This window comes from Anoplolepis gracilipes, chromosome 2 (genome assembly GCF_047496725.1).
Source record: "Anoplolepis gracilipes chromosome 2, ASM4749672v1, whole genome shotgun sequence".
NCBI classification, from domain to species: Eukaryota; Metazoa; Arthropoda; class Insecta; order Hymenoptera; family Formicidae; genus Anoplolepis; species Anoplolepis gracilipes.
The window spans coordinates 17,489,378-17,513,423 of NC_132971.1; the positions used below are offsets into that span (position 1 = coordinate 17,489,378).

The 24,046-nt window shown below is 30.7% G+C and overlaps 1 protein-coding gene across 1 annotated transcript in view; it reads left to right on the forward strand.

The window, feature by feature from the left end:
- Positions 1–5,703: 5,703 nt before the first annotated feature.
- The window catches only part of LOC140662810 (neural cell adhesion molecule 2), a 79,983-nt gene continuing 61,640 nt past the window's right edge, over positions 5,704–24,046 (forward strand). Inside the window, exon 1 of the mRNA XM_072886461.1 lies at positions 5,704–6,539. The gene's annotated coding sequence lies outside the window, so the exon portion shown is untranslated. The remainder of the gene's footprint in view (positions 6,540–24,046) is intronic.

Sequence of the window (24,046 nt, forward strand, 5' to 3'; positions counted from 1 at the left end):
ATAGAAGAATATATATATGTATTACTTAATTTTGTATTTTTTTAGTATTTAATATTTTTTTATTTACATGTTATTGTATACGTAACATACATAACTGTACGGTTGTACGAGTTGAAGATAATATGGTATATGTTTTAAAAATAACATTACGTCTTCGATAGATCAATCGTTTTATTTTACAAGGATAGGGACGTAAGAAAGAATGACACCCATCTGACAATTGCACCGGGAATCAAACTATCGATCAAAACTAAAACAGATGAAATTTTTTATCGAAGGCACTTTTGTTACTATGATGAACATAAAGTAACTCATTTCATGTAAGAAATGATAAAAAACGTGAAAGAATGACATTTATCTTTCATTTCTCATTTACAATCTTTTCTTTTATTTGTGTTTTAACGCTCGATGCACTTTGATCAGACTTTACGAAAAACTTTTCTGAATTATAAAACTGTTCAAGAATCACTGAAAATACGATAGTAGAGATTCAAATAGTTTCTATTGTAATGCGATTAGATAGATAGTTTATGTTGCGTAACAAAGTTTCGCCGCATTGAGTATCAAACAGTAAAACAATTCGGGCATCTTAACTTATATAAAATAGATAATTTAATAATATTATTGTCGAAGTTTCTTGTGCTCATCTCATCTGCTACAATCAATATACTTCCAATCTCTGCGTAATTTAAGATCATAGTTTGCAATGATTGCATTATGTATAAAGATACAAAATATAAATCAGGTTTATGAGAAAAGAGATACAGAATAATCATAAATATATAAAATATATAGTAAATTATATATGTATGTAAGAGTATTATTTTTTTTTTTGCAATTCTTTAAAATTTAGTTTGTATATTTTATATTTTAATATATAAAGAAAAATGTGTACACAAAAAATTATATTATGTTTATCGCGTGTCAATCATGGTTAATTTTAGAATTCAATTCAGGTCTCCTAAAGACACACGTGATTGATGATCTCATTCCGTTGAAGTGAGTTTAAATCCCCAGCGTTCTATGAAAAAAATTGATCAGCTGGCAAAGTAATCCGTTGGATTATGCGCGACGTATCGTCGGCTACGAGAAAGAACCAAATTGGCCATTAGTATCGCTGACACAACACTGTCGCTGTCAACTCTCGCGAACGTCTTCGAGTCGATCCGACACTTTGATTTAGAAACTCACGCTGCCTGAACTTTCCCATTAACCGGTTAATTTGAATCCGTCCCGCGCTGCGGCACATGACTAACGATCGAGCTCATTGATCTCGGTCTTGATGCATCGAGTCATCCTAAATGTACGAGGATGGTACGACCTAGAAAACAAACGACGGCGCATCCCCTTTTCCTCTTTCAACTTGACGACATTTGGGAACTTTGCGAATTTTCTTTTATAGCTATGTTGACTTTTAATTAGCGTTTGTTGACCTCTGATTATCAATTATTAATGTCTACCTTTTTCTGCTAAACTGAACTATTTCTATGCAGGTTTTCTCGATGGAAAACATCGAAAATGTTTCTGGCAGATATTTATAAGCTTTATTATCGATTACTCAATCAAATAGCGTTAAATAACTGTTTGCTTTTGTAAATATTTCTGGCAGAAATTCAATGTTCAAAATTTATTGTATTGTTTGCAAGGTAACGAATATTAACTGCATTTTATAATTGGATAATTTCTAAATTATATTTATATAATAATAAAATTTAAGTTGGAGTTTACCTGTGTTAATTATCGTTAGAATATAGCCTTCATATCGAATTTGTAAATTTTCGCGATTACATGTTCGTTAAAAAAGTTATCTAAATTATTACAATGATAAAGTGATAATATGCATGTATGCAAATTCTCATATTTAAATGTGTAAATAAATATAAATTATTGCAGAAGCATTATAATGTACTGCGAAATCTATTCAATTCAACGCGGAAAAGTTAAAATATTAAACTCAAAATGTAAAAGAAAGATTTGTAAATGTTAGCATTTAAAAATTTTTACTTTTGCACAATTTAATAATAACAGATATCTTTAATATTAAAGATTCATTAATATGTAGGAATAATAACGGATCTATTTTCCCTAATCGTAAAGTTATGAGATAAAACACATGAATCACAGTTTGAATAACATAAGGCACATGTGAGTTCGAGATTGGGCTTTGAAAACACGCGCTACGAAGGTGGTGCGATAATGAATTCGATCATCGTGAAGAATTTCAATGAGGAAGCGTACTATAGGTAGATCAGCCATGTAAGGAAGAAGCAGAGATAGATAAATAGAAAGAGAGAGAGAGAGAGAGAGAGAGAGAGAGAGAGACAGACAGAGACAGAGAGGGGGAGAGAGAAAGAGAGACTAACGTAAAAGAACTATTCAATCTCTTCGTGGTCCCTCGAAAAGTGAAAGGATCCCGTAAGTCGTACGATTCGTTTTACGTCTTTCTTTAGAGCCCAATGTTTCTGCTCTTCCCTCTTTCTCTCCTTATGCCGTCTTCTTGGGAGAACTGCAACCCTCGCTCGGTGTCACGCGAGGGTAAACCAGCCCCAGGCACTCACCTTAACAAAAGTAAACGCGCTCATTTTCCAAGTACAAGATTCCCCTAAAACAGCCACTATTTAGCTATTTTCGGTTGACTGTAATATGAGAAAGTCACTAAATCGATTTGAAACTTTATGGATCCTGAAACTTGAAGTGCGCGCGCGCGCTGATAAAATCTCTCATTTACATTTGCATTTAATTTCCATAAATTAAAAAAATAAAATATAATTTTATTTTTTCTTATTATACCAAATAGATTATGAAAACGTTTTATAATTTTATTAAACAAAGATATATACATAAAAGAGACTAATGGAAAGAATATTAAAATATGTTTTTATTATAATAATCGTAAAAAAAGATATACTTTTTACATAAGCTTTCATACTTCTTTTTTTTAATGTGTAGAATTTTTCTGATAAAAATGAGGTATATACATTTTAAATTTATCTATAAATAACATTTCTACTATGTAAATAATTTTGGTGAGCTTATATGTAAATAATGTTTCTCTGCACTATTTAATGAATATTTTACATTAGTACAATATTTAACATTTAATTAGCAAATATATTATAAGAGAAGAGAGAGAAAAGAAAAGAAAAAATGTATGTTTATTAGCTTTTTATTAACATCTATAAAATATACAGAATATAATATGATACGATACGCAAAACGTATCGATGTCTTTTTTATGACAAATCTCTATCATATTTTTATAGTAATTTTATAGTAATTTTTATGACATGTCTTTGTGCAATGGGACTTTTAAGAGAAGTTAAATATAGGAGAAAAAATAATATTAGATAAAATACATTCTATGTCGGATGGCGGGCGATTTTACGTAAAGAATTGCTTAATGATTCACTTTGTTACGGTGATCATTTCGTGATAAGAAATGATTGGCGGTTTTTTGATCAAAGAAAACAGAGAGACTTAGCCAATTGAGAAGAGACAACGTGTCGACTAAAGGTTGAAAATAATAGGAAACGATAGAAATACAAGAGGCATCTACTAGTATCTGCAGCGAGCGAATGAATCGTTCTTCTCGTAATAATCTTCATAAAAACACGTCGAAAGCGAGGTGTTATTCTCTACGATCTCGTAATTGGAAGAGAATTGCGATTCTGAATAAACTTCCGATTTTGAATTATCCTGGAATACTAGTCGGCGTATTAAATTCTTTTGTAATCCTGCGTTCTCGAGTTGAGGAGCTTCGACGATGCAGAGTCGCGATTCTCATGATTCGCGCGACAAAATATCGACAATAAAACGACCTGCCGTTCATTCTCGTTATCGTGACAAATAATAATCCCGTACCGCAATGTCCGATGTAAACCGAGAAAAAGATCGCTGAGGCGAATATATACCGTATATATCCGACCTTTATCGCGCGCGTTGTCGAAACACGACACACGCTGCAATCTACAGTCAACTATGAAGAGAAACACCATTGTAAGAAATATTATGGATTGGTGAAAAAAAAGCTCGTGCCGGACATTCGAATGGTTCATAAAATACGACGGTTGAATTGGCCTGAATTCTATGACGCACACCGGAACGGCGATGTGAAAAATGTTCTGCCGCTGCCGCGCGATCGAAATGAAACGATCGCATTATTACTTGGGTGTGGTAGAAGTTATACCGAAGAATCTTATTTAGGTTCGCCGCAACCTTCCTGAAGTTTTATATTTGACTTCGATCATATTTTCCGTCTTAACAAATGTATCGAGACATCGATGGCTTTCAATCCTATACAAATAGAATTTCGTTGCTTTAAACAAAGATAAAATTTGGGCATAATTTTATATTTTTATGGTAAAGAATTTTTATACAACCTTTAATTTTATACAATTAAAGTAATATATATTAAGAAGTCTATGATTTCTTTTCATTAAAAAAAAAGATATAAAAAAATAATATTTAATAAAAAATATGATTTTTTTAAGAAAATGAATCGCCTATGAAAGTTGCGTCTAAGAAATACACGGTCTCGTGAGAGATTTGTTTTCTTTTCTTTCTTCTGTTAAAAATTCGGAATATAGATTCAACCGAATATTTATACTAGTAACCTATTGTTTGCCAACGTACGGTGAAAAATGAAAACTCGTTTTAGTTCATCCTATAGCACAGATTTTCCAACGTACGAAAAGTATTTTCCCGGGGCGAGCCCCTGTGACATTTTCAAGAAATTACCCTGCGCAATTTTCTATCTTTTGCTCGTATTTTTTACTACCTGGGCGAAAAATGTTTTTGTATTTCGCCAGAAAATTTGCCCTGTGACATGTAGTGATACAATGCCAGCTTTATTCAACATTGGGTCACGATAGTTTATACGTATTCTACTCACATTAAATTTTTAAATCAAAAATATATACGATTCTTTGTTCTATAAATTAGAATTTTTTATTATTAAATTTTTTACAAATTAGAACAAAAATTGTATCCAAATTAATTATTTCTTGTGATATAATATTTAGCAAAAGACGATTTAAAAATGATATTAATTATTTCAACTCTGTATTTGCAACTTTGCTTTTAGCAGATTCTTTAACATATTTCGTGAAAGTCATTATATGTTACATAAAAATTTATAATATTTAACATAAATTATCTTAGCATCGGAATCTCAAATTGAAATTCTGAAGAAAAAGGCTTACTTTAATTTAAGCGAGCAAAAGAGAGTCATTCTTGATTCATTCTAGAATGATTTATTACAGGAGTTTTTTTTTTATTTTTATTTCCTTGTGTAATTAAAAAAGAAAATAATGTAACTTTATATAAAATTAAGAAAAAAAAATTGTGCCAAGAAAAAATTTTTCGGAAAAATTTTAAGATATCGCGCATACTAATCGAAAGAGGTGCGATTACGATGCAAATAGAAAGGGATATAAATGGAGATGGACGGTGCAACGGTGGACATATATGCTAACCTAAAGACACGAGGGCGTGAGAGAGGTGAGAAAAGAGAGTGGCGGTTTCCTCGTCAAAAAAGATGAAGTCAACGCGGTTTGGGCAGCGGGGCAGGGAGGGGGGAAGGGGTGAATAGGGGGAGTAGCTGCACGAGCCGAGGGAGGCTCGAGCGGGGATGCGAGAGCGGGGGTGCGTTCTTTAAGGTAGGGGGCATGCGCGGCGTCCGGGGGTGCAAAGCGGTTCTCGGAGGTTAGTCGCCCGCCAACATCACGACGTGTCGCTTGCACCTCGCGAACGTTGGATATACACGCATTCGCTTTCTTCACCCTTCCACCCTGGTCGTTGACATCCGCGTTCGTCGATGTTCGATCAGCGATCCGACATCGATCGAGAGAGAAATCGTCGATCTTCTCACTCTTCCGACAGTGAACTTCGCGAATCGCACCGTACCGTAATTTTAAATTTGCCGATCGGTTTTAATATAATTGGCATTTAATATAGCACGATTACATCTGCATTTTGACAGTGCGACAGTGTATTGTAATAGTGTTCCGATCGACTCATTAGGATGTAAATCGCAATCGTGATCGCGAACGAATGATTGATTGATTGAATGGCGATTTGTTCGGGTCTCGCCTCTGCGCCCGCTCAGAGTGAACGTTTATGCACTCGCGATCGATGGAGCGGATCGAAGTGACTGATTGCGAGGTGATGACGGAATAAACGTGCGTGCCGTTTGTGACTTGGATCAGTGGCCTGCATTCCTCCTCCGACGAGAGGAGCCGTGATACATAAGCGGTGTCGAATACCCTGGGGATTCAACAGGGACATGGACCGGAAGTGACTGCACCGTGCGTGTCGCCGTCATTGCGATAAACGGCGCGTTAAAGTGCGCGTAACGACCGAGTAAGGGGTTTTTCCGGATCTATTGTGCCGCGAGGAGGATCCGGAGGATTCCCTTCGAGAGAATCCACCAGAAATTCCGGAGGACTGCATTGCAGCGAGATTTGGATGCATTTCTGGGAGCGCTCCCTTGTCCTGAGAAATTCACACGCAGTGTCCTTAAATGTGTAGTTCCGAGATCCGTAAGTGAAATCCATACGTTTTTTCATGTCGGTGTGTATATGTGTGTATATGTGCGTGCGCGCGCGAATGTATCGTTAAATATCTTCTGTGAATAAGTGATCAGGCATACAAGATATTTTGAGAAAACGTGTCCATCTTTAACGGGATCTAATCCTTGAATGATTTATGATGAAATTATCCATGATAATAACGGATATTTTATTAGGCCTTTTAACTCATATTTTTATCACACAAAGCTAATTAACAAGCACGTTCGCGCAAATCGATCAAACAGAAGAAAGGCTAAAATAAAAATAATAATAATCTCTAATTCTTTAAATAAACGTATAAAGAAAGTTTTATTTACTCTTAAATGTTGAATTAAAAATTTCATGTGCATTATATTATTAAACAATTAAGCAGTATATATTTATGATTGATAAAACTAATATCAAGAATTTTTAGTTTTCAATTAATTCTGATATTTAAATTTTGATTATAATTAAGGTTATTAATTTTCTAATCTTCTTAAATTTATAATCCTTTATTTTCTGTAATTAGAGAGTAAATTTAATTAATATTTTAGTGCAATTTTATTTAAATCATTTAATGAAATCTCGATGAACTCGATAAAATATTGCTCAATTATAAATATGCATTCTGTAAAACTATAATGAACATGTTCAGTTAATTAATAATTAACTGAAGAGAGTGCAGTTGACATTGTTTCAAATATTGTGCTAATAATCATGCATTGTATCGAACGTACATGTGTATGAAGGATTACAGACGCGTATGCTTAAAATGGCATAATTATAGTAACATAATAATTTTGGTTATAATAATAACCGTATCAATCATTGTATAATACCACTTAAGCAATGTCAATATACATCAATCGATATTTCATTATTTCGTTATTATTGCAAATACGTATAATGAACAATATTTACTTATAAGAGCCAACGGACAATTTTCGCTTGATTTTCTAATTAGATCTTATGCCGTTTGCGCTGAGAGCGACGGCGATGATGATGAAAGAGCGGACTAGGTAACGAAAGCGGGGACTTCGATTTGCACTCTAGACGAAAAACGTAATACAATTTATCAACGATGCCGCGCAAATTTTGGTGCCGAATATGCAATCGACTGTATACGCTGAATATGCAATGCGTTCTCCAACTTATATTTCTAGCGGAAGGAATTTTATTGGACGGTAGCTCTCGGACGCTTTTGCACTGTTAGGTAATAAAAATGCTCAAAGCTAATCGATTATCCTATCGGGCTGAGTTTAGGGTCTCGTTTTTAGCTTTAAAGTTTAGTTTGGAGTTTTACTTACGGATTTTTTTTTGCGTACGATACCCTACTGAAATTATATCAACTGTGAGCAGAGAGAATATTCAGGACGGGACAATATAAAACTTTACTTGATGATGTTTATTATACCAAATATTTAATCTCTTATCTATTCGAGTTTCGAGTGTGAATTTTTTAGTTTAATTATTTATAGCATTTTTGACTAAAGCGCATTTAGCAGTCCAAATATTTTTAAATTAATTTGTCGAAATACTAATCAATATCATTTTATATAATGAGGGTTTTATAATATAATGGCGTAAGCTCGAAATCACAATTTTACAATAAGAAAAAAAGATTTAAAAGAATTGTATTCGATAGGAGTACGTCTAAATATTTTTACATATACTTCCATAATTATTAGATCAATTAGTACGCAGCATTGTTATAAGATATAAGACATGTAGAGCTTTCACATGCCTTAATATTTCATTTTTGTTTAATTGGGAATACGCTCTTATGTGACAATCTTCGGTATGTTTATTTTTTTTTAGTGCTCTTACACACACGCATGTATTAAAAATGTACATCTATTTATCTGTAAAATTAATTTATTAAATGAATAGAGTATAAACTAAAAAAAAAATTACGCGCACACGTATACACATTCGGAAAAAACACTTTAGTACATATGCAGGTTAAAGTGCGTTTCGAAGTACTGGAAGTAGATTGGTGTTTGAACGACACGGGATCATGGCTATTGTCACAATCGCGACACGTGCATAGAGTTTCAGCCATCGTGAACACGCGAAATAGACGATACGTCGGTAGTCAACTATTCGTCTTCATTCACGAGGCGTAATTTCGCGAATTGCCGCCAATCGATCGCCCTTCACTGTTTTATTTCGGATTTACGTTCAACGTTCCATGCAGAGAAATGGCCAGTAGGTATTTTCCGATATACAATCGGAAAGAAAAGAGAGAAAGAAAAGGAGAGTTAGGTGCAAATCCGTTCGATAGCACGGCTTGAGTTCTCGCACACATTAAACGTACAACTTTTCTGCTCGGTTTACTTTCGAGAGCGATGTCGTAATGAATCGTCCCGCTGGGTGTCGCGAATCCATCAGTGGAGCGCAACGGACTTGTTAAAACGAGTAATTAACAGGTACCCATTATCGGCTTGTTGTGCGGCACTCTGGGATATAAGCCGATTCTTCAGTGAAACACTATTCAATCACCTGCATTACCTGTGCTTTATTCGTCGCTCCTTCTATCATAAAATAAATCGATTAAAACCCATAGGTATTCCCATAACGTTCGGATTAATACTTAAATGGAGTAAAGCGTGCTCATGAAATCGGTAGAATTTAACGAGTATAAATAGCATAAACGTAATAATATAGAAGCGTAAGACGATTACTTTAGCTTCAAAATTTCATCTTTCTATGGATATATTTGGTATCGTTATAAGTGTCGAAAAATTGTCATTCATATGTTTCTATTTATTTGAAAAGCGTTCGATGAAACGAATGGATTTGTGAATACACTGCAGAATGAATACTTTCAGGCAGCCATTGGTGATTTAATATTCTGGAAACGCATACAGCACACTGATGGAAAATTGTCTGACTTTGTTAATTTTTTATTTTTTCTTTTTTTTTTTTTTTAGTATCCGACGAAAAATGAATTACCTACTATTTGAAACAAAGTACGTTAAATATTTTCACATAAAATGTTTTTTAAACTTTTTGAATCGCAATAAAAAATTTTTGTTACTCTTGATAGAATCAGCGACGAATTTCTTACAAAATAAAAGTTTCATACAAGGAAACATTTCAGGACTGGATTAAATTACGTATGAAAAGACTTATTAAGAAAAAAAGCACAATTCTTATTTCCATAATATATTTAAATTGCTAAGAATGATAAAGCATATAATTTCAACTCTAATTTGCCTTACGTTAAGGATGTACTTTACATTCTCAGAAAAGTTTCTAACTGACTGAAAAACGTCTCTGACTATCCTTTGACGTAATGCAAATTGAATTAATAATAATACTGCAAACCTACGTAGGATTACGATTTAGTTGTTTCGCAGATTTCGCGGATCGTATTGATGACAATTTGTGAGAACGGATAGCAATGGGGGACAATTAATTACTTTGATTATAATTATTCGTGCGTTATGCAAATCGCTTAGAGAGGTTCGATAATCGGTCACTTCGCTAATTGCTGTTCGATTTGTTAGTGGTTTTAACGTGTGTGAAATTGTGTGAACATAAAACTCAACTTGATCCGCTCTTAAGTGTGAACAGATCATCAATATCAGATGAATGATCATAAAAAATATAATTGTTACTCTATAATCATTAGACATTAAGTACTTAAATTTTAATACTTGAAAACTTTATTAACATCAATTACAATTTAATCATTATTTCGTTAAAATATTTGATTAAAAATTATGTATATACAATAATATTTACATATAATACCTATATCACACACATTCACTATGCGTCTTTGTAAAAATAAATCATGTATTATAAATATAAATAAATATTTTTTTCTATTCATTATATTTTATTGTATAAAACAACATTTTACAAATTTATAACGTACCATTATTATCTATATGCATTAAAAATATATTAATTCAGTAAGAACAAAGATAACTTTAGGCAAACTTACACAAATTATCTATAAGATTAAAAACATTTTGTTGAATATTTTATCATCGATATAAAGATACTTATAAAAATTTTAAACAATCATTACTAGTAATAAGTAGTTCAATCCTAGACAGTTACGGTCCAACATTTCATAATTCTGTTTTGATCCCTTTATGGTTAATCGATCATCCGCTATAGACTACTAATCCTATTCAATATCTATATATCGTTTTCCGTGATTATAATTCAAAGCATTATCGAGTCGCTGAGCGAGTAACTTACGGTATGACAGCCAAGGTAATGCAAAATGAGAAGATGATCGATTAAGCTATTTTCAAGTTCTCGATATGCGCGCGCTTGGCAATTCAAATTGCGCGAGACTGATGCCGTGTTTCGTTTCTGAAGTGCCAGGATATTCAATGATGATCGAATCTGCCATTTTCCATCTTTGTTAATTCACATATGTATGTGTATGTGTGTGTGTGTGTGTGTGTGTATAAGCGTATGCGCGCGTGTGTATGTAATGGACCACTATATGTTTCCTGACCGAATTAGAATTTGTCCATTCTTCTCACTCAACACAAATGCGACCCATAAGAGCTGCCTGTCATAAAAAATTCCATTTCACGCTGGCACGAGAAGAGCAATAATGGCATACCAACTCCCCTCCGTGCAGATTTCTTTTTTTCTTCTTAATATTGTGACGGAACGGATAAATTACAAGGGGCAAGAATATAGTTTTTATGGCGATATGCCACTGCTCGTTATTTCGATGATCATAAGTTCACGAGAAGAATGTATGTCATTCTTATTAATGTAAAACGCGATAAATGAACAACGTTTTATTTATAAAACATGCATGACGGATCTTTGACATTTTATTATTGCGCATAAAGGTAGAGATAAAATAACATTGCCAGCAACAAGAATAGCAGTCGTGACATTTTTATACACACAGTTAACACATACACTTTTAATATTATCCATTTTTTATAATAAATAGCTGATATTAATACATGCATATACATACATACATAATGTATCATACGTTTGTGAATATACCGACAATGTAAACGGGATGAAAAGTTATCACACTGAAAAAGAATTCACTTTTTTTACATCATAAAAATAAATTTACTGCATGTGAGTGCATAGTTTGCAAATTTATTTGCTTTATGAAAAATCCATAAATTCTGTATCATCGAGATATATCATTTTTCCTCTACCGTTTATTTGCTGAATATTCGTAGTTAGTTAATAAAGTAACATTTAATATTAAACAACAAGCATGACTCAAAGTTACAAACTACATGCTCATATCAAAATTGTCACGTGTTTGTCACTATAAACATTTTCTCGCAGTTTCGATTCTCGATATATTTCGTGTTCGTGTCCAACATTGAAATAAAAATCAGCAAAGTCGCCAGTTCCAATAAAGTAGAGCAAGGATTGAGCTTCAAACAGCATCGCGTCGATGAGAGTACCGTGTACGTCGTGATACTAAATTCCTAAACACAACAGAATTCCGTTGGGAAGTGGACGATAAAAATTACAACATGCGCTGGAACGCACGACTAAAGTTTTCCGCGCGGATGTATTAAAATTATATTCAACGTTGCAATCCTTTAGAGAAAAATTATCAAGAATAATGGCTTATTCATATATAACATTTATACAGTTTGCATTAGTTGCACGCAAAGGCTATTTGTTCTTCTCTTGCAATTTTAAATTGCGAATATGATTTTCTTCGCTGACGCAAATCAACCGTTTTGTAGCATTATAGTAATAACAATATATACAATAATCATTAAATATTAAAGTTTATAAATATTATATAAATATGTAGCTCTGCACCGCTTAAATGTTATTACTTAAAATAAAATTACTAGAAAAAATTCTTATTCGTGTATGTATGTGTGTGTAATTTTTTAAATAATTACGTAATCTTTAAAATTAATTTTTAAATCTTTAAACCAATTGATATACACAAAAACATTTTTATGAATTCAAAACTTGATGTTTCTTAGTGTGCAGTTTTTTCAGTAAACTGCAATGTGTACATTCCATTGTTATCAAGCCATAATTTTTCCCGAACGAGTACATACACGCAAATGTTATATATTGCAACTTCTACATATTTTATAAATTATATATACACACTAATATATGAGCGTACTTTAAATATTATCACAATTTGAATCGAAACTTTTTTTTATATTTTATTTTAAATTTGTTTTTCAGTCTTTCGATATTTTAGCACTTCAAATTATTCGCTGATATATATCTGTATTAATCAAATATTTATGATTTAGCAACTTGACATTAATCTCTAATTGTAACCAAATTAGATCTATCTAATATTGGTTTACATTTAATTAATTTAATTACTATTTATACTGAACAATCTACAGAACATACAGAATTCCTTATAGAATATAAGATAACTTGAAATAGCTTGAAACATTCATTTCATTTTATTTGTCCGATGGATTTTATCATAACAAGTATTTAAATTAACGTTATATATAATATTTACCGTTGATATTGTAAAGATTAAATCTTTGATAAGAGTATTTCCAAATTCAGATATGAGAATCGAACTTTGTCAGAGTAGCACTTTTCCTTAGGGGCAACTTTGTATTTACTTAAGCTTTTCATAGGTATATACTACTATTTACCTTAACGTTTTTGGAAGATAAACATTAGAGATGTAATCTCAAATTGAATATAAGAATATTATATTTATTATGATTTTATTTCATCTACGATGCGAACTTTATCATTTATGCATTTAACTAAAATACATAATTGAAAAGTCAGATCATTTTATTTAGTAAGCGCCATAAATCATCGAAATCATTCAATACAATTCAATTCACTAAAATTATCAAAGCGAGACTTAGCGAACGTGAGTAAGTCTTGCATACATCGATTATTTGTCAAAAGATGATTATTCGTTCGTTTGCTCGCTCGCGAAAACGAGCAACAGCCGATATTAATAATGAGAATCCCGACTCTCGACTAAAGCTCGATTTAACAGTAAAGATTATCGTTAATATACACTGAGTGAGGATTATAGTGCTGACTCATAAAACGGAATATCCAAAGTAGGAGGACAACGTCGAGTCGTGGGGTGGAATTGCTCTCGTCTTTGTATAATCAAGCTTCGTTGCCTGAAGCACTTGGGAGGATGCGCTGCGGTCCCCGAAGTAGAAGCGGGTAGAGGGAGAAGGAAAATGACTTTATCAAAGGTACATTACTTATTCCCGCCCCATTGAATTAAACGCCCTGGACGCGACGACCAAGTTACGACACTCTCGGATGAAACCGCGGTACCATTTGTTACCGGTGCGTCTCTTTGTCTCGCGAAGAGAAATACGTACCCGCAATCTTTCTGTACTTCGTTAGGTGAACGCAACTTTCTTCTAATTGTCGCGAAAAGTATCGAAGAAGAAACACTGCGGGAATCGAGTCCACAGCGTAACGTGATTACAGTACATCGAGACAAGTTAAATTCGCATAGTCTTCAGTCTTATCAAACTATTATTGTTAACGTGCAGTTTAATTTCTTTCAAGAACGATAGGAACGATATTGTACATGTTAGCAAATTGTCATAATTATCACCAATGCATTAGTTAGAAATTTTAATTATTTATATGTACCTAAAATATTTGCGCGATTCTATTTAAATATCTGCCAAAAGTCAAACATTAAAAGCGCTTAATGTAAAATTTAACATACACATTTTGTTTGAAAAATAACATATTCTAACAAGATGTAAATCAGATTCTGTATTACAAACGTTAAGCAAAAGAATCGTTAAAACTGAACGAACGATGACCGAAGATAATCGAAACGAACCGTTGCGAGACCAATAACAATTCAAGATTTTAACGATATTTTTTGTAAATCGGATTTCTGAGAACATTTCTTTCAAACAAAAATAAACATTAAAATAAAATACGAATTAAAAGATTTTGTTAATCACATGATTTCATAAGTTAACTGTACCTGGAATCTTTAAAAGACAAAATATTGCAGACATATGGTAAAAACATTTAATAATTTTCAAAAATAACAAAATTTACAACATAAAGAGAAAAAATAATAAAATATTTATAGAATTTTTAAACTTTAACTTTTATAAAATAATATATGTTCAAATGTAAAATATAACATTGAAATATGATATAGTAATTAAAATAACAATTAAAATTAAAAATTAATAAAAAATAATTATTTTTTATTCAAAGAAGAGAAGATTTCAAGATTTTAATAAAGAATATATATATATATACAAGTCACTCACAAGTCATTTTTTTTACATATTTTGATCGAGTCAAAATTAACGTTTATGATGCGTCAATGAAATATAAAAGAAATTCCAATATTATACATAATTAATTATATGCACTGAAAGCATCAACATCTCTAATGTACAATGGACGTCGCATGGATTATGGATATAATTTAAAATTTCTTTGATTTATATACATATATACAACAACAGTATTTCACGTTGTATTTACCAATGTCCAATAACTGATGACAAATGATTCTAAAATACGACATTCCGTTTCAGATATATTGTTTGTAATTAACAATATTGATCAATGTATCATAGTTGCATTGGTGCATCACGTGAGCTTTTTGACGTACATACACATACGTACATGCAGAATGTTAATCATAAACGTGTTATCAGCTAATTGAGATTTAAGAAGTATTTAAGAACGATGCGCAGAAAATATTGTAAATCGACGGATGAATAATCATCATTAATATTTTATCAATATCAATCCTTTTCGTATTTTATCGATACTCATCAAGTCGAACTTTGATACTTTAGGCCTACATCTCATGGATTATCTCATGAGAATGCATTTTAAGATTCAAAATTCGAAATATATTTCAAAATATAGGTATAAAAATGGGTTCAACTCTTTTACTTTCTTTTTAGAAAAATAACATTTTTTAGAAAAATTCCAAAATTATGTAATAAAGTTTAAGATTATACGTGTATCACGTTGCGCTCGATACATCTCATTATATAATTTAATAGATAATACTTATGTAAAAAAATATAATAAAAAGTATAATACATATAAGAGTTGTTAAAAATAAATTCGTTAATATTCACTCTTAACAAAAGTGCTAGATTTTTGACTACTTGATCTCCGTATTTTCCTTTCGCAAATCGCTAATATATTCGAGCTTGTATAAAACGACTTTTTGTATTATATTCATGAAGGGTACTCACCACTCACACTATACGCGTGTGAGGATTTATACCCGAATGAAGCATAAGCAAAGGAGAACCGGATGACGAAAGAGGGTACAATTTATTATCCTTGGACACATCCGGTCTCCACGACGGGTCTTGAAAAAAAAAGTGAAATATATAGCTCGTCCAACCTCGGCCGCTGATTTTACAAATGGAATGATGGTGTTATGGTTTTATTTTAATTATCATGTTGGATGGCGCACATGCATGCATAGTTAAATATAAACTCGGGAAGAGAAATTTAGAAATAACAGCAGCAGCAACGTAAACTCTTGAAATTGAATTATTGCATATGTAACGTCTCATTGTCAGTTCTCCACTAATGATATCGTATTCGAGATTGGAGATAGTATCATTACCGCGTTGCGTTAATTACGAAGTAGAACGGAATTATAATACTAATTATAATAATAATTTAATGAAATCGTAAAACTCTCTCTGTTTTATCAAGTTGTAAAAATGTGTGCGTGTGTGAAAATTAAGATAATTTGAATTAAATCGATAGTGAGAGATGAATGATATCTTTGCGTGTACACGTAACAGCAAAAAATACATACCTATACATGACAACAAATAATAATTTGTTCTTCATAAGATTGATCATGTTTCTTGGAACACTGTTCATATTTGATATTACAAGGAAAACACGAGTACACTCTGTTACTTGAAATGAAACGTAACAGGACGTTTGCGATTCCGTTTGATCTTGTAACTTTGCTAAATTGTATTTCTAGAAATTCCGCTATAAAAAAAAAATTCCTGCACGTAAACGCAAAGCGCTACGTCACTTCCGCAGGACACTCAAATGTACGAATCGCGTCGCGTTCAATTTCCAGAGTACGAAGATAAAGCTTGCTCTCGTGTTGTTATAACGTTATTTCATGCTTGGTGCAATATCCTGCACTCACTCTCGTCTAAAACAGGAGTTCTTCAATATCTTTCGTACATAAATTAAAAATTAGTTGCAATTAAAATTAAAGAATAAGAAAACGATAGATATATTTGTAGTGACATAAAATTTAAAGACGGAGATGAATAAATTTTTCGAAAGTTAATTTTGGAACTTAAATAAAACCACATTTGGTCTAAAATTTAGGATTACAAATTTTAGATTTACAAGTTTCAGTAACATTTTAAATTTATTAATTTATCAAATTTGTTATTAAACAACTATTCTTTTTGATTTTTGCGAATATTGGTACATAATCTCAATATGTTTTAATTGCACGATTGAAACATGTGGAAGATATTTCCTATTAGATGAAAGATATTTTAAATAGACAAAGATATAATCACATTAAAATAAAACTTGAAATTGAGAAATAAGTAGTATTTTTTTACTATTTTGAAACTTTTTTTTTAAGCGGAAAAAAAGAAGATGAATTGTCCAAATATTTTAATTTAAATTGTATAACATGACACAGTTATATATCTAAAACAAAATATTGTTAAATTGTATTATTTTTTTCAAATATAAATTGGGAACGTGTAAAAAAATATATATTAGGTACAATATTGATACATGAATGGATAAATATTCTGGCAGATAATACATATCATAATTGTAAAAAAAATAATATTCTTATTGTTAGTTGTTAAATATATTATAATATGACTTTCTTGCTGCATACCTTTCACATTTATTGAATTGAAAGAAGTATATATTATATTTTTATTGCGATTTTTTTCTTTCTTTTCGTAGTCTACATTTCATTTTCTTAGTTTATATAAATTCGCAAGACATAAATTTTTTTGAAAGCTCTGTTTGCAAACAAACCAACATAAAATGCGAACATTTTCTTTGTTCTAGCAGCACGATTATCAAAAAAACACTCGTCCTTGTTACCGTTTCAGTTGGAATGTCACGTGTATTTATGCGACCACAATTTCTCTGTACTTTTTGTCGACGAGTTGGAGAATAATAATTTTCTTTTTGGTCTCGACTCTATTTTACTTTTCTTTCTGTTTGTTGCAAAAAATAAACTAGGCAATTTTATAGAGATTGCTAGTTGTGTGTTAAATTAAATTGAAATTTAGATACAACTTTGAATATATTTTTGTCCCAATAATATAAAATAGACATTAATCATTATGTGAAAAATTTGGAATGCATTGTAGGCACGTTTTGAGAAAACCAATTTTAATGTTAAATTAGCTGTAAAGAGTATAGCATAGGAAAATTTTAATATGCTTATTTCTGTAAAATAGGTTTTAACTCTTTCTGCAAATTTATTTTTCTGAATATTCAAGAAATATACTTCATAAAAGTAATTTAAAAATGCACTGGGAAATAACTCTGTAATATCATAATTTCCTATTATAAATCTTTTTAATGTTAGTATTTTCACAAATGAAACATGCTTGAGTTAAATATGGCAGTTTAAAGCGTGCTACAAATTTCATTATACATCTTACAAGAGTTAATAAGGATAGCACATGATTAAAATTAATATAAAATACATACTTTTAATTTTTACCTCTGTTAATTAATCTCATATATCTGACAGTTCCGGAACATTACAGAACAAGCAATTAAAGAAAATTTATCAAGAATAATATAAATTTTGACGACACAAAAAATAAACTCGCTTTTTCCGTATAATTATAGATCTAAAATTATCTGCTTCAACACTTTTTATGCCAATTTTTTCAAAAACTACTGCAAACTATGGAAATACGGTTCTTTCTTCTTGCAAGAAAATCCGCATACACAGCTTCGATTTTTTTTCTATTCATTTGATATTTTAAATTATATTTCCGCGAATCGGCCCCGCGCGCTAATGTCTCAGCATTACTTTGCTTTCCAAGTTCGCACGGGAAATTGTCTTATATTCGCGCAGAAAGAAAATAAAAGTTTCAATAATTTTTTATTCTTTATACTGTCCTTTAATATCCAATCACTTTATTTGCATTTGACAAGTTGCCAATAGAACTTGAAATATTTTCCATTTATTTCACTTCTGTTAAAACCAAATGCGACACAGTATCTATAGAAAAATACAAAATATTGAAAAAGCATTATCACAACTATCGAAACATGAGTGCAAGAAAAATCTTTGTTTTCGTTCTTATGATGAAATGCAAGGATGATGGGACAGTTACTCTTAGATCTAGATCAAAATAACATTTATGCTTGAATAAATAAGAATCATCAGAATTTTATAAACTGCATTTTACTGTAAATAGTTTAGAGTTTAAACATAAATTAATAAAAGTGTTAATAATATTAATTATTAATATTGATACATGAATCAGACATCAAACGTTAAAGCATGTTTACTATCTAATAGGTGTATTATTTCAAATTTTTTAGTATTAAAATTTGTATAAGTAGATATTATCTAAATATAAAATTATCTAAATAGAATTATTTAAATTAATACTTATTAAAAACTTAATTAAAATATACATTTTGCATAAAATGCAAATAGATAATATTGAAAATATACTAATATATTTTATTAATAAATAATAAGAAAAAAATAGTGCTTTAATCATATTTTAATCTTGAAATATTAAATAAATAAATACAAGCAATGTATTTATTGCTATTTCTCTCTCTCTCTCTCTCTCTCTCTCTCTCTTTCTATCAAATAATATCTTAATATATATTATTATTAAACAATCCCTTTAATCACGTAAATTACTCGATCTTCTTAAATAAACCCGAACGCAAATCAAACAAATACTTTTCAAATAAATATAGTAACATAGCATACGTTAATGAATACTGATGATCGCAAGGGAGACAAACGGCATTTGTAATTACAAGTTTGTGGTTGAAGTATGAATAAGTGAAAACCAACAGACATAGAACTGTAGTGAAAGGGAAGGAAATTGGATTGGGAAGAAAACGGAAGCTATCTCAGAGAGAGAAAGAAAGAGAGAAGGAAAAATAGAAAACTGACCTCACGGTACGTAGTGGCCATTGCCACTGATACGAGAAGAAATGCAAGCAAGAGAGAGAGATAGAGAGAGATAGAGAGATAGAGAGAGAGAGAGAGAGAGAGAGAGAGAGGGGGGGCGGGGGGAAAGAAAGAGAAAGAGTAAAAAGAGATGCGGATGAGGCTGCCCTTTGCATAACCTAAAGCGCCCTACGTGTTCGTCGAGAAAACGTATTATTGCAATTTCGCATGCAAAAGTTATTACACGAAATTGTCTGAAAATTGCGCTCCAGTTCAGCCGCTCTCGTCCTCTTCCTTCGTATCCGCCTCTTTCCAAAATAAACTGGCGTTAGCACTTTCCCGCCTGGTTTGTAAAATATACATGAAACAGACTTATCTCGCACGCCGCACGAAGAGCGCGATTCAAGTCGCGCGACCTTAAATCCGGCGGGAAATACTATCGCGCTCTCATGATATCCGGTGGCGCGACAAGTGTGCCATTTACAGAATGGATCTGCAATGTTTGCTCAGACAATTCCAGATTCATGAAAAAAAATGTCCCACGCATATTATAGAGCGCATTTACATGGTTTACAACAAATGTCGGAAAAAAAATTGTATTTGTTTGACGTAATATTTAAGCGAGATACAGAAAATTGTATACATTAAAATGTGTAACGCAAATACAGATAGTTGAGATTTTGAGAATATTATTGTACATATAAGGTATATTTAATTTAATGATAATTGTGGCAGTAATATTTTAAAATTTATAACATGTAAAGTACAAGATTTGATGTTATTTTATAATAATATAATATATAATGATATGATAGAATCTAGTCAATGTATATGTAAAGTAATTTTGATAGATCGGTCAATAATTTGAAAGAATCAAAAAGAGTGCTTGAATTCTTTAAATAGATGTTTGATATACACTTAATTAACAACATTTTTCAATAATGCTAAGCTTATGTATGTACGTATATTTTATATGTATACAAGTATATCATGTATATGAAATTACTATTTAAATTTATTAGATAATGTTAAAATTTTTCATAACAAGAAAGAAAAAAATTAAAAGATCATTAAATCATATGCATTATATTTTCTATAATACATATATATCACTGAAATATGTTAATTAAGTTCAAATAATCCGATCAGCTTTAATTGATAAAAATTTTGAAGCAATTTGTCTATCCCTTTAAAATTGGACAATTGAACCAATGTTAATAATGCAATAAATAAACCAGGTTTTTAAAAAGTAGATCTCTTTATCATCTTTTTAATCAATTTATATTCAAATAAATAATTATAATAATTTTTTGTATGGAAATAAAAATACTATCAATAAAACATCTATCAACAAGATATTTGATAAAACAATTGAGAATTGTTATACTTAACAATAAAATGCGACTAAAAAAGATTTACATTTTTGGCATGTTTGCAGATTCTAAAAAAAGATATTTTGATAATAATAACTTATAATAATAAATTTGATAATAATATATAATAATCATTTTTAATATAAAAAAAATTTACGAGCGGGCACATACACATATATACACGCACATACATTGAAAACTAGTATATATTTATTAATTTTATTAAAATTTTGGTTTATTTAAAAAAAAAATTGATTCAAAATTAAGTTTATACTAAAAATAATAATTTATGAAGCTTCCAAATAAAACCAGTAAGTTTACTGTTAGATTATTGGATAAAAGCCCGGAGTTTCAATGTACGAGATAGAACTTGGAATATTTGCACATATTACGTCCCTTGCGGCATCGATTATTTTCTTGGTCGACTTGACTTCGCGGCGCTATCTTTCATGAGGGGGTTCTGAGATATAACAGATGGCGTGACGAATATCGCGTTCGACTTGTAATTATGAGCACCAGGGTATAACGTGGATAATCAAACGGTCAGAACGTTCCTATTCCCAGTGGAAAATCACCCTCTCGGTGCTACCGCCGAAGGCATATACACGACGATTCCATTCTCTAAATCGACGGGAGGAAAACAGTTGGATCATAGATCATTGCTGAATATATCGAAGTTTATGTCTCTTTTATCTAAGTGTTTTGATCAAGTCGTTATTTGTCTTCGCACGACGTTTTTTCTTCGCGCGCAACTCACGCCATTAACATACAACATACATTATTATGGATTCGCGGTAAACTTTAAGCGACATAAGTGATGTAGCGCTTTGGATGGATGCAAAAAATGTAGGCGACTAGGGCGCACTAATAGGCACACTAATAATAACGCTGCGCAATGCGATTCTTACTAATATTTCATGCTTAATTGTCCGTAGCTAGTAATTTGGTCTGTTTCTAAGAATACCATTTTTTTAAGCAATATATTGCATATGAAACGGATATTTTGCAGAAGAGTGTGCGATAAACGAATTATTTCGAATAATTTTTTTTTTAATAATATTAGTAATTTTAAATCTTTTTTCTTGAATTTTGTCTCTTTTTTTTATTGTTAGTTACACTTTTTTTAAATTATTAATAGACATCAATCAGACAAATGATGCTTATAGAATCTTCATTCAAATTGACAAAAAGTACATTTGATATGTTTTGTAATTGAGAGAGTTTTTATATTTAATATAATCTTTATCACACATATATTATGTAAAATAATATATGCTTTTAAAATAAGAGTTTTATATGTACTTTTTAACTGTATTTGTAATAGTAGAAAATGATTGATATTATTATTTTGTCGAAATTGCGTGATCATTTTTTTCACGATGTAGCTACTATATTATAGTTTACACATACATGTTTTATTTTAGAGTACTGTAGAGACCTGCCTTCCTTATATCTGTGATAAAAATAGATTTCACACACTTAGATTATCTAAGAATAAATATGTCGTAGAAAAAAAAATATTGCATCGTGACGTCAGTCTTAATGTAACATGGTTATATATAAAGCATTTTACATATCGGGAAATACTCAAACTTTAGTAAGAAATATATGGATACATCCAATAGGTTTATCCATAAATATTGCTTGTACGTAGCACGGTAGATCAATGTAAGACCACATGTCACAGCAATATTTTATTCCATGTCATAAAGTCATAGAGTCATTGCACTACAAGATTGATAAACGCAGTTAGATGATATCTATTTGTATAATTTAATTCGCATCTTATTTAATATTATAAGTTAGATAATTAGATAACTTTTACGTAACGCGTTCATAGTTTTTAAATTTTGGACTTTTATGTATAATTTTTGTAAAATAAATCTAATTTGATTATTTTATGCAAAAAATTAGGGAGTTAAATGATTAATAAATGGAATTTATTATTGACATAAACTTTACCTTTGTGCAAGTAATCCATTTTATTATTTATATTGCAGACGTAAAAAGAGAGACAATTTTTAATTCAAAGAAATAAATTTGTGTTTCTTGTTGCATTGTAAATTCTGCTATTTAAGAAATTCTCTTGAATTTCTTATAAACTTTATGAGATTTTAAATTATTGTTAATACGGTTATTTTTGCTAGTACACAAATCAAAACAATAATGCGCGGCATGTGAGTGATAAACGATTATGTTTGGTAATTATTGTTTCGTCTGTTCTAATTTTCCAGTAGATGCACCCGTAATAATTCATGATTTTACAGTTATTGAAATATAAACTCTTAAGTACTTGAAGACTCGTTTAGATTGTGATAAAAAATCACTCATTTTTCAAAGTAATTATCTGGTATAAATTATCTAATTATTTTTTAATGTTTAATATGTAAAAAGATTGCTCACTTAATAAAATTATATATATATGAGATATCTTATGATGAAATAAAAACTATTCAACAGCTATTCTTATTTATTATTATCCCAATTTAGATAAAATATAACAATCGATCTTAAAAGACTTATAATTTTATATAATGTAATAAAACATTTAGAAGATAAAGAGACTTTAAAAATTTATTTACTCGACTTAAGTTTTATAAGAAGCTGGTTCTCATTTTCTTTTTGAATTAAACTTTCAAAAAGAAAAAAATGATTATACCTTATATATTACGATCTTTTAAATTTACATAAAGAAATGATCGCAAGTTTCTCTTTAAGAAATTAATTGAGCGTAATTAAAACTACTATTCCACATACATTTATAACGAAATTCCTTGTTATTATTGGAATAAAGTCTGCATAATGCTTCATTAAACAACATATATATTACGGTTTAGGGAAACAATAATAAGATAGTTATTGGAAGACAATCATGAATGAGTAAATATCAGGACACAGAATATCGTGCAATATAAACACAATTAATACCACAAATGTATAAACAAATTTTCCGGTTGCATACACATAAATTGAGAAGTTCAACATAAATAGGATAT